The sequence below is a fragment of the Salmo salar genome, chromosome 02, assembly GCF_965601325.2.
Source record: "Salmo salar chromosome 02, fSalSal1, whole genome shotgun sequence".
NCBI lineage: Eukaryota > Metazoa > Chordata > Actinopteri > Salmoniformes > Salmonidae > Salmo > Salmo salar.
The window spans coordinates 2,980,367-2,999,775 of record NC_138292.1 but is presented as its reverse complement, the minus strand read 5'-3'; the positions used below and the strand labels follow the sequence as shown (position 1 = coordinate 2,999,775).

Genomic DNA, 19,409 nt, shown 5'->3' with positions numbered 1-19,409 from the left:
CAGAATATATGTCATGTAGCTATGTCATCTACAACCACTCCACCTAATATATCAGAATATATGTCATGTAGCTATGTCATCTACAACCACTCCACCTAATATATCAGAATATATGTCATGTAGCTATGTCATCAACAACCACTCCACCTAATATATTAGAATATATGTCATGTAGCTATGTCACTGTTATCTACAACCACTCCACCTAATATATCAGTATATATGTCATGTAGCTATGTCATCTACAACCACTCCACCTAATATATCAGAATATATGTCATGTAGCTATGTCATCTACAACCACTCCACCTAATATATCAGAATATATGTCATGTAGCTATGTCACTGTCATCTACAACCACTCCACCTAATATATCAGAATATATGTCATGTAGCTATGTCACTGTTATCTACAACCACTCCACCTAATATATCAGAATATATGTCATGTAGCTATGTCATCTACAACCACTCCACCTAATATATCAGAATATATGTCATGTAGCTATGTCACTGTCATCTACAACCACTCCACCTAATATATCAGAATATATGTCATGTAGCTATGTCACTGTTATCTACAACCACTCCACCTAATATATCAGAATATATGTCATGTAGCTATGTCATCTACAACCACTCCACCTAATATATCAGAATATATGTCATGTAGCTATGTCATCTACAACCACTCCACCTAATATATCAGAATATATGTCATGTAGCTATGTCACTGTCATCTACAACCACTCCACCTAATATATCAGAATATATGTCATGCAGCTATGTCATCTACAACCACTCCACCTAATTTATCAGAATATATGTCATGTAGCTATGTCATCTACAACCACTCCACCTAATATATCAGAATATATGTCATGTAGCTATGTCACTGTTATCTACAACCACTCCACCTAATATATCAGAATATATGTCATGTAGCTATGTCACTGTTATCTACAACCACTCCACCTAATATATCAGAATATATGTCATGTAGCTATGTCATCTACAACCACTCCACCTAATATATCAGAATATATGTCATGTAGCTATGTCACTGTTATCTACAACCACTCCACCTAATATATCAGAATATATGTCATGTAGCTATGTCATCTACAACCACTCCACCTAATATATCAGAATATATGTAATGTAGCTATGTCACTGTCATCTACAACCACTCCACCTAATATATCAGAATATATGTCATGTAGCTATGTCATCTACAACCACTCCACCTAATATATCAGAATATATGTCATGTAGCTATGTCACTGTCATCTACAACCACTCCACCTAATATATCAGAATATATGTCATGTAGCTATGTCACTGTTATCTACAACCACTCCACCTAATATATCAGAATATATGTCATGTAGCTATGTCATCTACAACCACTCCACCTAATATATCAGAATATATGTCATGTAGCTATGTCATCAACAACCACTCCACCTAATATATTAGAATATATGTCATGTAGCTATGTCACTGTTATCTACAACCACTCCACCTAATATATCAGTATATATGTCATGTAGCTATGTCATCTACAACCACTCCACCTAATATATCAGAATATATGTCATGTAGCTATGTCATCTACAACCACTCCACCTAATATATCAGAATATATGTCATGTAGCTATGTCACTGTCATCTACAACCACTCCACCTAATATATCAGAATATATGTCATGTAGCTATGTCACTGTTATCTACAACCACTCCACCTAATATATCAGAATATATGTCATGTAGCTATGTCATCTACAACCACTCCACCTAATATATCAGAATATATGTCATGTAGCTATGTCACTGTCATCTACAACCACTCCACCTAATATATCAGAATATATGTCATGTAGCTATGTCACTGTTATCTACAACCACTCCACCTAATATATCAGAATATATGTCATGTAGCTATGTCATCTACAACCACTCCACCTAATATATCAGAATATATGTCATGTAGCTATGTCATCTACAACCACTCCACCTAATATATCAGAATATATGTCATGTAGCTATGTCACTGTCATCTACAACCACTCCACCTAATATATCAGAATATATGTCATGCAGCTATGTCATCTACAACCACTCCACCTAATTTATCAGAATATATGTCATGTAGCTATGTCATCTACAACCACTCCACCTAATATATCAGAATATATGTCATGTAGCTATGTCACTGTTATCTACAACCACTCCACCTAATATATCAGAATATATGTCATGTAGCTATGTCACTGTTATCTACAACCACTCCACCTAATATATCAGAATATATGTCATGTAGCTATGTCATCTACAACCACTCCACCTAATATATCAGAATATATGTCATGTAGCTATGTCACTGTTATCTACAACCACTCCACCTAATATATCAGAATATATGTCATGTAGCTATGTCATCTACAACCACTCCACCTAATATATCAGAATATATGTAATGTAGCTATGTCACTGTCATCTACAACCACTCCACCTAATATATCAGAATATATGTCATGTAGCTATGTCATCTACAACCACTCCACCTAATATATCAGAATATATGTCATGTAGCTATGTCACTGTCATCTACAACCACTCCACCTAATATATCAGAAAATATGTCATGTAGCTATGTCACTGTTATCTACAACCACTCCACCTAATATATCAGAATATATGTCATGTAGCTATGTCATCTACAACCACTCCACCTAATATATCAGAATATATGTCATGTAGCTATGTCACTGTCATCTACAACCACTCCACCTAATATATCAGAATATAGGTCATGTAGCTATGTCATCTACAACCACTCCACCTAATTTATCAGAATATATGTCATGTAGCTATGTCATCTACAACCACTCCACCTAATATATCAGAATATATGTCATGTAGCTATGTCACTGTTATCTACAACCACTCCACCTAATATATCAGAATATATGTCATGTAGCTATGTCACTGTTATCTACAACCACTCCACCTAATATATCAGAATATATGTCATGTAGCTATGTCATCTACAACCACTCCACCTAATATATCAGAATATATGTCATGTAGCTATGTCACTGTTATCTACAACCACTCCACCTAATATATCAGAATATATGTCATGTAGCTATGTCATCTACAACCACTCTACCTAATATATCAGAATATATGTAATGTAGCTATGTCACTGTCATCTACAACCACTCCACCTAATATATCAGAATATATGTCATGTAGCTATGTCATCTACAACCACTCCACCTAATATATCAGAATATATGTCATGTAGCTATGTCACTGTCATCTACAACCACTCCACCTAATATATCAGAATATATGTCATGTAGCTATGTCACTGTTATCTACAACCACTCCACCTAATATATCAGAATATATGTCATGTAGCTATGTCATCTACAACCACTCCACCTAATATATCAGAATATATGTCATGTAGCTATGTCATCTACAACCACTCCACCTAATATATCAGAATATATGTCATGTAGCTATGTCATCTACAACCACTCCACCTAATATATCAGAATATATGTCATGTAGCTATGTCACTGTCATCTACAACCACTCCACCTAATATATTAGAATATATGTCATGTAGCTATGTCACTGTTATCTACAACCACTCCACCTAATATATCAGAATATATGTCATGTAGCTATGTCATCTACAACCACTCCACCTAATATATCAGAATATATGTCATGTAGCTATGTCACTGTTATCTACAACCACTCCACCTAATATATCAGAATATGTGTCATGTAGCTATGTCATCTACAACCACTCCACCTAATATATCAGAATATATGTCATGTAGCTATGTCATCTACAACCACTCCACCTAATATATCAGAATATATGTCATGTAGCTATGTCACTGTTATCTACAACCACTCCAACCTAATATATCAGAATATATGTCATGTAGCTATGACACTGTCATCTACAACCACTCCACCTAATATATCAGAATATATGTCATGTAGCTATGTCATCTACAACCACACCACCTAATATATCAGAATATATGTCATGTAGCTATGTCATCTACAACCACTCCACCTAATATATCAGAATATATGTCATGTAGCTATGTCACTGTCATCTACAACCTCTCCACCTAATATATCAGAATATATGTCATGTAGCTATGTCACTGTTATCTACAACCACTCCACCTAATATATCAGAATATATGTCATGTAGCTATGTCATCTACAACCACTCCACCTAATATATCAGAATATATGTCATGTAGCTATGTCATCTACAACCACTCCACCTAATATATCAGAATATATGTCATGTAGCTATGTCACTGTCATCTACAACCACTCCACCTAATATATCAGAATATATGTCATGTAGCTATGTCACTGTTATCTACAACCACTCCACCTAATATATCAGAATATATGTCATGTAGCTATGTCATCTACAACCACTCCACCTAATATATCAGAATATATGTCATGTAGCTATGTCACTGTTATCTACAACCACTCCACCTAATATATCAGAATATATGTCATGTAGCTATGTCACTGTTATCTACAACCACTCTACCTAATATATCAGAATATATGTAATGTAGCTATGTCACTGTCATCTACAACCACTCCACCTAATATATCAGAATATATGTCATGTAGCTATGTCATCTACAACCACTCCACCTAATATATCAGAATATATGTCATGTAGCTATGTCACTGTCATCTACAACCACTCCACCTAATATATCAGTATATATGTCATGTAGCTATGTCACTGTTATCTACAACCACTCCACCTAATATATCAGAATATATGTCATGTAGCTATGTCATCTACAACCACTCCACCTAATATATCAGAATATATGTCATGTAGCTATGTCATCTACAACCACTCCACCTAATATATCAGAATATATGTCATGTAGCTATGTCATCTACAACCACTCCACCTAATATATTAGAATATATGTCATGTAGCTATGTCATCTACAACCACTCCACCTAATATATCAGAATATATGTCATGTAGCTATGTCACTGTCATCTACAACCACTCCACCTAATATATTAGAATATATGTCATGTAGCTATGTCACTGTTATGTACAACCACTCCACCTAATATATCAGAATATATGTCATGTAGCTATGTCATCTACAACCACTCCACCTAATATATCAGAATATATGTCATGTAGCTATGTCACTGTTATCTACAACCACTCCACCTAATATATCTGAATATATGTCATGTAGCTATGTCATCTACAACCACTCCACCTAATATATCAGAATATATGTCATGTAGCTATGTCATCTACAACCACTCCACCTAATATATCAGAATATATGTCATGTAGCTATGTCACTGTCATCTACAACCACTCCACCTAATATATCAGAATATATGTAATGTAGATATGGCATCTACAACCACTCCACCTAATATATCAGAATATATGTCATGTAGCTATGTCATCTACAACCACTCCACCTAATATATCAGAATATATGTCATATAGCTATGTCACTGTCATCTACAACCACTCCACCTAATATATCAGAATATATGTCATGTAGCTATGTCACTGTTATCTACAACCACTCCACCTAATATATCAGAATATATGTCATGTAGCTATGTCATCTACAACCACTCCTCCTAATATATCAGAATATATGTCATGTAGCTATGTCATCTACAACCACTCCACCTAATATATCAGAATATATGTCATGTAGCTATGTCATCTACAACCACTCCACCTAATATATCAGAATATATGTCATGTAGCTATGTCACTGTCATCAACAACCACTCCACCTAATATATAAGAATATATGTCATGTAGCTATGTCACTGTTATCTACAACCACTCCACCTAATGTATCAGAATATATGTCATGTAGCTATGGCATCTACAACCACTCCACCTAATATATCAGAATATATGTCATGTAGCTATGTCACTGTTATCTACAACCACTCCACCTAATATATCAGAATATATGTCATGTAGCTATGTCATCTACAACCACTCCACCTAATATATCAGAATATATGTCATGTAGCTATGTCATCTACAACCACTCCACCTAATATATCAGAATATATGTCATGTAGCTATGTCACTGTTATCTACAACCACTCCACCTAATATATCAGAATATATGTCATGTAGATATGTCACTGTGATCTACAACCACTCCACCTAATATATCAGAATATATGTCATGTACCTATGTCACTGTTATCTACAACCACTCCACCTAATATATCAGAATATATGTCATGTAGATATGTCAACTACAACCACTCCACCTAATATATCAGAATATATGTCATGTAGCTATGTCATCTACAACCACTCCACCTAATATATCAGAATATATGTCATGTAGCTATGTCACTGTCATCTACAACCACTCCACCTAATATATCAGAATATATGTCATATAGCTATGTCACTTTTTTCTACAACCACTCCACCTAATATATCAGAATATATGTCATGTAGCTATGTCACTGTCATCTACAACCACTCCACCTAATATATCAGAATATATGTCATGTAGCTATGTCACTGTTATCTACAACCACTCTACCTAATATATCAGAATATATGTCATGTAGCTATGTCATCTACAACCACTCCACCTAATATATCAGAATATATGTCATGTAGCTATGTCATCTACAACCACTCCACCTAATATATCAGAATATATGTCATGTAGCTATGTCATCTACAACCACTCCACCTAATATATCAGAATATATGTCATGTAGCTATGTCACTGTCATCTACAACCACTCCACCTAATATATTAGAATATATGTCATGTAGATATGTCACTGTTATCTACAACCACTCCACCTAATATATCAGAATATATGTCATGTAGCTATGTCATCTACAACCACTCCACCTAATATATCAGAATATATGTCATGTAGCTATGTCACTGTTATCTACAACCACTCCACCTAATATATCAGAATATATGTCATGTAGCTATGTCATCTACAACCACTCCACCTAATATATCAGAATATATGTCATGTAGCTATGTCATCTACAACCACTCCACCTAATATATCAGAATATATGTCATGTAGCTATGTCACTGTCATCTACAACCACTCCACCTAATATATCAGAATATATGTCATGTAGCTATGTCATCTACAACCACTCCACCTAATATATCAGAATATATGTCATGTAGCTATGTCATCTACAACCACTCCACGTAATATATCAGAATATATGTCATATAGCTATGTAACTGTCATCTATAACCAATCCAACCTAATATATCAGAATATATGTCATGTAGCTATGTCACTGTTATCTACAACCACTCCACCTAATATATCAGAATATATGTCATGTAGCTATGTCATCTACAACCACTCCACCTAATATATCAGAATATATGTCACGTAGCTATGTCATCTACAACCACTCCACCTAATATGTCAGAATATATGTCATGTAGCTATGTCATCTACAACCACTCCACCTAATATATCAGAATATATGTCATGTAGCTATGTCATCTACAACCACTCCACCTAATATATCAGAATATATGTCATGTAGCTATGTCATCTACAACCACTCCACCTAATATATCAGAATATATGTCATGTAGCTATGTCATCTACAACCACTCCACCTAATATATCAGAATATATGTCATGTAGCTATGTCACTGTTATCTACAACCACTCCACCTAATATATCAGAATATATGTCATGTAGCTATGTCACTGTGATCTACAACCACTCCACCTAATATATCAGAATATATGTCATGTACCTATGTCACTGTTATCTACAACCACTCCACCTAATATATCAGAATATATGTCATGTAGATATGTCAACTACAACCACTCCACCTAATATATCAGAATATATGTCATGTAGCTATGTCATCTACAACCACTCCACCTAATATATCAGAATATATGTCATGTAGCTATGTCACTGTCATCTACAACCACTCCACCTAATATATCAGAATATATGTCATATAGCTATGTCACTTTTTTCTACAACCACTCCACCTAATATATCAGAATATATGTCATGTAGCTATGTCACTGTCATCTACAACCACTCCACCTAATATATCAGAATATATGTCATGTAGCTATGTCACTGTTATCTACAACCACTCTACCTAATATATCAGAATATATGTCATGTAGCTATGTCATCTACAACCACTCCACCTAATATATCAGAATATATGTCATGTAGCTATGTCATCTACAACCACTCCACCTAATATATCAGAATATATGTCATGTAGCTATGTCATCTACAACCACTCCACCTAATATATCAGAATATGTGTCATGTAGCTATGTCACTGTCATCTACAACCACTCCACCTAATATATTAGAATATATGTCATGTAGCTATGTCACTGTTATCTACAACCACTCCACCTAATATATCAGAATATATGTCATGTAGCTATGTCATCTACAACCACTCCACCTAATATATCAGAATATATGTCATGTAGCTATGTCACTGTCATCTACAACCACTCCACCTAATATATCAGAATATATGTCATGTAGCTATGTCATCTACAACCACTCCACCTAATATATCAGAATATATGTCATGTAGCTATGTCATCTACAACCACTCCACGTAATATATCAGAATATATGTCATATAACTATGTAACTGTCATCTATAACCAATCCAACCTAATATATCAGAATATATGTCATGTAGCTATGTCACTGTTATCTACAACCACTCCACCTAATATATCAGAATATATGTCATGTAGCTATGTCATCTACAACCACTCCACCTAATATATCAGAATATATGTCACGTAGCTATGTCATCTACAACCACTCCACCTAATATATCAGAATATATGTCATGTAGCTATGTCATCTACAACCACTCCACCTAATATATCAGAATATATGTCATGTAGCTATGTCATCTACAACCACTCCACCTAATATATCAGAATATATGTCATGTAGCTATGTCATCTACAACCACTCCACCTAATATATCAGAATATATGTCATGTAGCTATGTCACTGTTATCTACAACCACTCCACCTAATATATCAGAATATATGTCATGTAGCTATGTCACTGTGATCTACAAACACTCCACCTAATATATCAGAATATATGTCATGTACCTATGTCACTGTTATCTACAACCACTCCACCTAATATATCAGAATATATGTCATGTAGCTATGTCATCTACAACCACTCCACCTAATATATCAGAATATATGTCATGTAGCTATGTCATCTACAACCACTCCACCTAATATATCAGAATATATGTCATGTAGCTATGTCACTGTCATCTACAACCACTCCACCTAATATATCAGAATATATGTCATGTAGCTATGTCATCTACAACCACTCCACCTAATATATCAGAATATATGTCATGTAGCTATGTCATCTACAACCACTCCACATAATATATCAGAATATATGTCATATAGCTATGTAACTGTCATCTACAACCAATCCAACCTAATATATCAGAATATATGTCATGTAGCTATGTCACTGTTATCTACAACCACTCCACCTAATATATCAGAATATATGTCATGTAGCTATGTCATCTACAACCACTCCACCTAATATATCAGAATATATGTCATGTAGCTATGTCATCTACAACCACTCCACCTAATATATCAGAATATATGTCATGTAGCTATGTCATCTACAACCACTCCACCTAATATATCAGAATATATGTCATGTAGCTATGTCATCTACAACCACTCCACCTAATATATCAGAATATATGTCATGTAGCTATGTCACTGTTATCTACAACCACTCCACCTAATATATCAGAATATATGTCATGTAGCTATGTCACTGTGATCTACAACCACTCCACCTAATATATCAGAATATATGTCATGTAGCTATGTCACTGTTATCTACAACCACTCCACCTAATATATCAGAATATATGTCATGTAGATATGTCAACTACAACCACTCCACCTAATATATCAGAATATATGTCATGTAGCTATGTCATCTACAACCACTCCACCTAATATATCAGAATATATGTCATGTAGCTATGTCACTGTCATCTACAACCACTCCACCTAATATATCAGAATATATGTAATGTAGCTATGTCACTTTTTTCTACAACCACTCCACCTAATATATCAGAATATATGTCATGTAGCTATGTCACTGTTATCTACAACCACTCCACCTAATATATCTGAATATATGTCATGTAGCTATGTCATCTACAACCACTCCACCTAATATATCAGAATATATGTCATGGAGCTATGTCATCTACAACCACTCCACCTAATATATCAGAATATATGTCATGTAGCTATGTCACTGTTATCTACAACCACTCCACCTAATATATCAGAATATATGTCATGTAGCTATGTCATCTACAACCACTCCACCTAATATATCACAATATATGTCATGTAGCTATGTCATCTACAACCACTCCACCTAATATATCAGAATATATGTCATGTAGCTATGTCACTGTCATCTACAACCACACCACCTAATATATCAGAATATATGTCATGTAGCTATGTCATCTACAACCACTCCACCTAATATATCAGAATATATGTCATGTAGCTATGTCATCTACAACCACTCCACCTAATATATCAGAATATATGTCATGTAGCTATGTCACTGTCATCTACAACGACTCCACCTAATATATCAGAATATACGTCATGTAGCTATGTCACTGTTATCTACAACCACTCCAACTAATATATCAGAATATATGTCATGTAGATATGTCAACTACAACCACTCCACCTAATATATCAGAATATATGTCATGTAGCTATGTCATCTACAACCACTCCACCTGATATATCAGAATATATGTCATGTAGCTATGTCACTGTCATCTACAACCACTCCACCTAATATATCAGAATATATGTAATGTAGCTATGTCACTTTTTTCTACAACCACTCCACCTAATATATCAGAATATATGTCATGTAGCTATGTCACTGTTATCTACAACCACTCCACCTAATATATCTGAATATATGTCATGTAGCTATGTCATCTACAACCACTCCACCTAATATATCAGAATATATGTCATGGAGCTATGTCATCTACAACCACTCCACCTAATATATCAGAATATATGTCATGTAGCTATGTCACTGTTATCTACAACCACTCCACCTAATATATCAGAATATATGTCATGTAGCTATGTCATCTACAACCACTCCACCTAATATATCACAATATATGTCATGTAGCTATGTCATCTACAACCACTCCACCTAATATATCAGAATATATGTCATGTAGCTATGTCACTGTCATCTACAACCACACCACCTAATATATCAGAATATATGTCATGTAGCTATGTCATCTACAACCACTCCACCTAATATATCAGAATATATGTCATGTAGCTATGTCATCTACAACCACTCCACCTAATATATCAGAATATATGTCATGTAGCTATGTCACTGTCATCTACAACGACTCCACCTAATATATCAGAATATACGTCATGTAGCTATGTCACTGTTATCTACAACCACTCCAACTAATATATCAGAATATATGTCATGTAGCTATGTCACTGTTATCTACAACCACTCCACCTAATATATCAGAATATATGTCATGTAGCTATGTCATCTACAACCACTCCTCCTAATATATCAGAATATATGTCATGTAGCTATGTCATCTACAACCACTCCACCTAATATATCAGAATATATGTCATGTAGCTATGTCATCTACAACCACTCCACCTAATATATCAGAATATATGTCATATAGCTATGTAACTGTCATCTATAACCAATCCAACCTAATATATCAGAATATATGTCATGTAGCTATGTCACTGTTATCTACAACCACTCCACCTAATATATCAGAATATATGTCATGTAGCTATGTCATCTACAACCACTCCACCTAATATATCAGAATATATGTCACGTAGCTATGTCATCTACAACCACTCCACCTAATATGTCAGAATATATGTCATGTAGCTATGTCATCTACAACCACTCCACCTAATATATCAGAATATATGTCATGTAGCTATGTCATCTACAACCACTCCACCTAATATATCAGAATATATGTCATGTAGCTATGTCATCTACAACCACTCCACCTAATATATCAGAATATATGTCATGTAGCTATGTCATCTACAACCACTCCACCTAATATATCAGAATATATGTCATGTAGCTATGTCACTGTTATCTACAACCACTCCACCTAATATATCAGAATATATGTCATGTAGCTATGTCACTGTGATCTACAACCACTCCACCTAATATATCAGAATATATGTCATGTACCTATGTCACTGTTATCTACAACCACTCCACCTAATATATCAGAATATATGTCATGTAGATATGTCAACTACAACCACTCCACCTAATATATCAGAATATATGTCATGTAGCTATGTCATCTACAACCACTCCACCTAATATATCAGAATATATGTCATGTAGCTATGTCACTGTCATCTACAACCACTCCACCTAATATATCAGAATATATGTCATATAGCTATGTCACTTTTTTCTACAACCACTCCACCTAATATATCAGAATATATGTCATGTAGCTATGTCACTGTCATCTACAACCACTCCACCTAATATATCAGAATATATGTCATGTAGCTATGTCACTGTTATCTACAACCACTCTACCTAATATATCAGAATATATGTCATGTAGCTATGTCATCTACAACCACTCCACCTAATATATCAGAATATATGTCATGTAGCTATGTCATCTACAACCACTCCACCTAATATATCAGAATATATGTCATGTAGCTATGTCATCTACAACCACTCCACCTAATATATCAGAATATGTGTCATGTAGCTATGTCACTGTCATCTACAACCACTCCACCTAATATATTAGAATATATGTCATGTAGCTATGTCACTGTTATCTACAACCACTCCACCTAATATATCAGAATATATGTCATGTAGCTATGTCATCTACAACCACTCCACCTAATATATCAGAATATATGTCATGTAGCTATGTCACTGTCATCTACAACCACTCCACCTAATATATCAGAATATATGTCATGTAGCTATGTCATCTACAACCACTCCACCTAATATATCAGAATATATGTCATGTAGCTATGTCATCTACAACCACTCCACGTAATATATCAGAATATATGTCATATAACTATGTAACTGTCATCTATAACCAATCCAACCTAATATATCAGAATATATGTCATGTAGCTATGTCACTGTTATCTACAACCACTCCACCTAATATATCAGAATATATGTCATGTAGCTATGTCATCTACAACCACTCCACCTAATATATCAGAATATATGTCACGTAGCTATGTCATCTACAACCACTCCACCTAATATATCAGAATATATGTCATGTAGCTATGTCATCTACAACCACTCCACCTAATATATCAGAATATATGTCATGTAGCTATGTCATCTACAACCACTCCACCTAATATATCAGAATATATGTCATGTAGCTATGTCATCTACAACCACTCCACCTAATATATCAGAATATATGTCATGTAGCTATGTCACTGTTATCTACAACCACTCCACCTAATATATCAGAATATATGTCATGTAGCTATGTCACTGTGATCTACAAACACTCCACCTAATATATCAGAATATATGTCATGTACCTATGTCACTGTTATCTACAACCACTCCACCTAATATATCAGAATATATGTCATGTAGCTATGTCATCTACAACCACTCCACCTAATATATCAGAATATATGTCATGTAGCTATGTCATCTACAACCACTCCACCTAATATATCAGAATATATGTCATGTAGCTATGTCACTGTCATCTACAACCACTCCACCTAATATATCAGAATATATGTCATGTAGCTATGTCATCTACAACCACTCCACCTAATATATCAGAATATATGTCATGTAGCTATGTCATCTACAACCACTCCACATAATATATCAGAATATATGTCATATAGCTATGTAACTGTCATCTACAACCAATCCAACCTAATATATCAGAATATATGTCATGTAGCTATGTCACTGTTATCTACAACCACTCCACCTAATATATCAGAATATATGTCATGTAGCTATGTCATCTACAACCACTCCACCTAATATATCAGAATATATGTCATGTAGCTATGTCATCTACAACCACTCCACCTAATATATCAGAATATATGTCATGTAGCTATGTCATCTACAACCACTCCACCTAATATATCAGAATATATGTCATGTAGCTATGTCATCTACAACCACTCCACCTAATATATCAGAATATATGTCATGTAGCTATGTCACTGTTATCTACAACCACTCCACCTAATATATCAGAATATATGTCATGTAGCTATGTCACTGTGATCTACAACCACTCCACCTAATATATCAGAATATATGTCATGTAGCTATGTCACTGTTATCTACAACCACTCCACCTAATATATCAGAATATATGTCATGTAGATATGTCAACTACAACCACTCCACCTAATATATCAGAATATATGTCATGTAGCTATGTCATCTACAACCACTCCACCTAATATATCAGAATATATGTCATGTAGCTATGTCACTGTCATCTACAACCACTCCACCTAATATATCAGAATATATGTAATGTAGCTATGTCACTTTTTTCTACAACCACTCCACCTAATATATCAGAATATATGTCATGTAGCTATGTCACTGTTATCTACAACCACTCCACCTAATATATCTGAATATATGTCATGTAGCTATGTCATCTACAACCACTCCACCTAATATATCAGAATATATGTCATGGAGCTATGTCATCTACAACCACTCCACCTAATATATCAGAATATATGTCATGTAGCTATGTCACTGTTATCTACAACCACTCCACCTAATATATCAGAATATATGTCATGTAGCTATGTCATCTACAACCACTCCACCTAATATATCACAATATATGTCATGTAGCTATGTCATCTACAACCACTCCACCTAATATATCAGAATATATGTCATGTAGCTATGTCACTGTTATCTACAACCACTCCACCTAATATATCAGAATATATGTCATGTAGCTATGTCATCTACAACCACTCCACCTAATATATCAGAATATATGTCACGTAGCTATGTCATCTACAACCACTCCACCTAATATATCAGAATATATGTCATGTAGCTATGTCATCTACAACCACTCCACCTAATATATCAGAATATATGTCATGTAGCTATGTCATCTACAACCACTCCACCTAATATATCAGAATATATGTCATGTAGCTATGTCATCTACAACCACTCCACCTAATATATCAGAATATATGTCATGTAGCTATGTCACTGTTATCTACAACCACTCCACCTAATATATCAGAATATATGTCATGTAGCTATGTCACTGTGATCTACAAACACTCCACCTAATATATCAGAATATATGTCATGTACCTATGTCACTGTTATCTACAACCACTCCACCTAATATATCAGAATATATGTCATGTAGCTATGTCATCTACAACCACTCCACCTAATATATCAGAATATATGTCATGTAGCTATGTCATCTACAACCACTCCACCTAATATATCAGAATATATGTCATGTAGCTATGTCACTGTCATCTACAACCACTCCACCTAATATATCAGAATATATGTCATGTAGCTATGTCATCTACAACCACTCCACCTAATATATCAGAATATATGTCATGTAGCTATGTCATCTACAACCACTCCACATAATATATCAGAATATATGTCATATAGCTATGTAACTGTCATCTACAACCAATCCAACCTAATATATCAGAATATATGTCATGTAGCTATGTCACTGTTATCTACAACCACTCCACCTAATATATCAGAATATATGTCATGTAGCTATGTCATCTACAACCACTCCACCTAATATATCAGAATATATGTCATGTAGCTATGTCATCTACAACCACTCCACCTAATATATCAGAATATATGTCATGTAGCTATGTCATCTACAACCACTCCACCTAATATATCAGAATATATGTCATGTAGCTATGTCATCTACAACCACTCCACCTAATATATCAGAATATATGTCATGTAGCTATGTCACTGTTATCTACAACCACTCCACCTAATATATCAGAATATATGTCATGTAGCTATGTCACTGTGATCTACAACCACTCCACCTAATATATCAGAATATATGTCATGTAGCTATGTCACTGTTATCTACAACCACTCCACCTAATATATCAGAATATATGTCATGTAGATATGTCAACTACAACCACTCCACCTAATATATCAGAATATATGTCATGTAGCTATGTCATCTACAACCACTCCACCTAATATATCAGAATATATGTCATGTAGCTATGTCACTGTCATCTACAACCACTCCACCTAATATATCAGAATATATGTAATGTAGCTATGTCACTTTTTTCTACAACCACTCCACCTAATATATCAGAATATATGTCATGTAGCTATGTCACTGTTATCTACAACCACTCCACCTAATATATCTGAATATATGTCATGTAGCTATGTCATCTACAACCACTCCACCTAATATATCAGAATATATGTCATGGAGCTATGTCATCTACAACCACTCCACCTAATATATCAGAATATATGTCATGTAGCTATGTCACTGTTATCTACAACCACTCCACCTAATATATCAGAATATATGTCATGTAGCTATGTCATCTACAACCACTCCACCTAATATATCACAATATATGTCATGTAGCTATGTCATCTACAACCACTCCACCTAATATATCAGAATATATGTCATGTAGCTATGTCACTGTCATCTACAACCACACCACCTAATATATCAGAATATATGTCATGTAGCTATGTCATCTACAACCACTCCACCTAATATATCAGAATATATGTCATGTAGCTATGTCATCTACAACCACTCCACCTAATATATCAGAATATATGTCATGTAGCTATGTCACTGTCATCTACAACGACTCCACCTAATATATCAGAATATACGTCATGTAGCTATGTCACTGTTATCTACAACCACTCCAACTAATATATCAGAATATATGTCATGTAGATATGTCAACTACAACCACTCCACCTAATATATCAGAATATATGTCATGTAGCTATGTCATCTACAACCACTCCACCTGATATATCAGAATATATGTCATGTAGCTATGTCACTGTCATCTACAACCACTCCACCTAATATATCAGAATATATGTAATGTAGCTATGTCACTTTTTTCTACAACCACTCCACCTAATATATCAGAATATATGTCATGTAGCTATGTCACTGTTATCTACAACCACTCCACCTAATATATCTGAATATATGTCATGTAGCTATGTCATCTACAACCACTCCACCTAATATATCAGAATATATGTCATGGAGCTATGTCATCTACAACCACTCCACCTAATATATCAGAATATATGTCATGTAGCTATGTCACTGTTATCTACAACCACTCCACCTAATATATCAGAATATATGTCATGTAGCTATGTCATCTACAACCACTCCACCTAATATATCACAATATATGTCATGTAGCTATGTCATCTACAACCACTCCACCTAATATATCAGAATATATGTCATGTAGCTATGTCACTGTCATCTACAACCACACCACCTAATATATCAGAATATATGTCATGTAGCTATGTCATCTACAACCACTCCACCTAATATATCAGAATATATGTCATGTAGCTATGTCATCTACAACCACTCCACCTAATATATCAGAATATATGTCATGTAGCTATGTCACTGTCATCTACAACGACTCCACCTAATATATCAGAATATACGTCATGTAGCTATGTCACTGTTATCTACAACCACTCCAACTAATATATCAGAATATATGTCATGTAGCTATGTCACTGTTATCTACAACCACTCCACCTAATATATCAGAATATATGTCATGTAGCTATGTCATCTACAACCACTCCTCCTAATATATCAGAATATATGTCATGTAGCTATGTCATCTACAACCACTCCACCTAATATATCAGAATATATGTCATGTAGCTATGTCATCTACAACCACTCCACGTAATATATCAGAATATATGTCATATAGCTATGTAACTGTCATCTATAACCAATCCAACCTAATATATCAGAATATATGCCATGTAGCTATGTCACTGTTATCTACAACCACTCCACCTAATATATCAGAATATATGTCATGTAGCTATGTCATCTACAACCACTCCACCTAATATATCAGAATATATGTCACGTAGCTATGTCATCTACAACCACTCCACCTAATATGTCAGAATATATGTCATGTAGCTATGTCATCTACAACCACTCCACCTAATATATCAGAATATATGTCATGTAGCTATGTCATCTACAACCACTCCACCTAATATATCAGAATATATGTCATGTAGCTATGTCATCTACAACCACTCCACCTAATATATCAGAATATATGTCATGTAGCTATGTCATCTACAACCACTCCACCTAATATATCAGAATATATGTCATGTAGCTATGTCACTGTTATCTACAACCACTCCACCTAATATATCAGAATATATGTCATGTAGCTATGTCACTGTGATCTACAACCACTCCACCTAATATATCAGAATATATGTCATGTACCTATGTCACTGTTATCTACAACCACTCCACCTAATATATCAGAATATATGTCATGTAGATATGTCAACTACAACCACTCCACCTAATATATCAGAATATATGTCATGTAGCTATGTCATCTACAACCACTCCACCTAATATATCAGAATATATGTCATGTAGCTATGTCACTGTCATCTACAACCACTCCACCTAATATATCAGAATATATGTCATATAGCTATGTCACTTTTTTCTACAACCACTCCACCTAATATATCAGAATATATGTCATGTAGCTATGTCACTGTCATCTACAACCACTCCACCTAATATATCAGAATATATGTCATGTAGCTATGTCACTGTTATCTACAACCACTCTACCTAATATATCAGAATATATGTCATGTAGCTATGTCATCTACAACCACTCCACCTAATATATCAGAATATATGTCATGTAGCTATGTCATCTACAACCACTCCACCTAATATATCAGAATATATGTCATGTAGCTATGTCATCTACAACCACTCCACCTAATATATCAGAATAT

General features: G+C 34.6%; 1 protein-coding gene across 1 annotated transcript in view; it reads right to left on the bottom strand.

The window, feature by feature from the left end:
- LOC123733257 (sodium-dependent dopamine transporter) overlaps positions 1 to 19,409 on the bottom strand; it is an 80,316-nt gene that overhangs the window by 29,763 nt on the left and 31,144 nt on the right. The gene's annotated exons all lie outside the window — the stretch shown is intronic.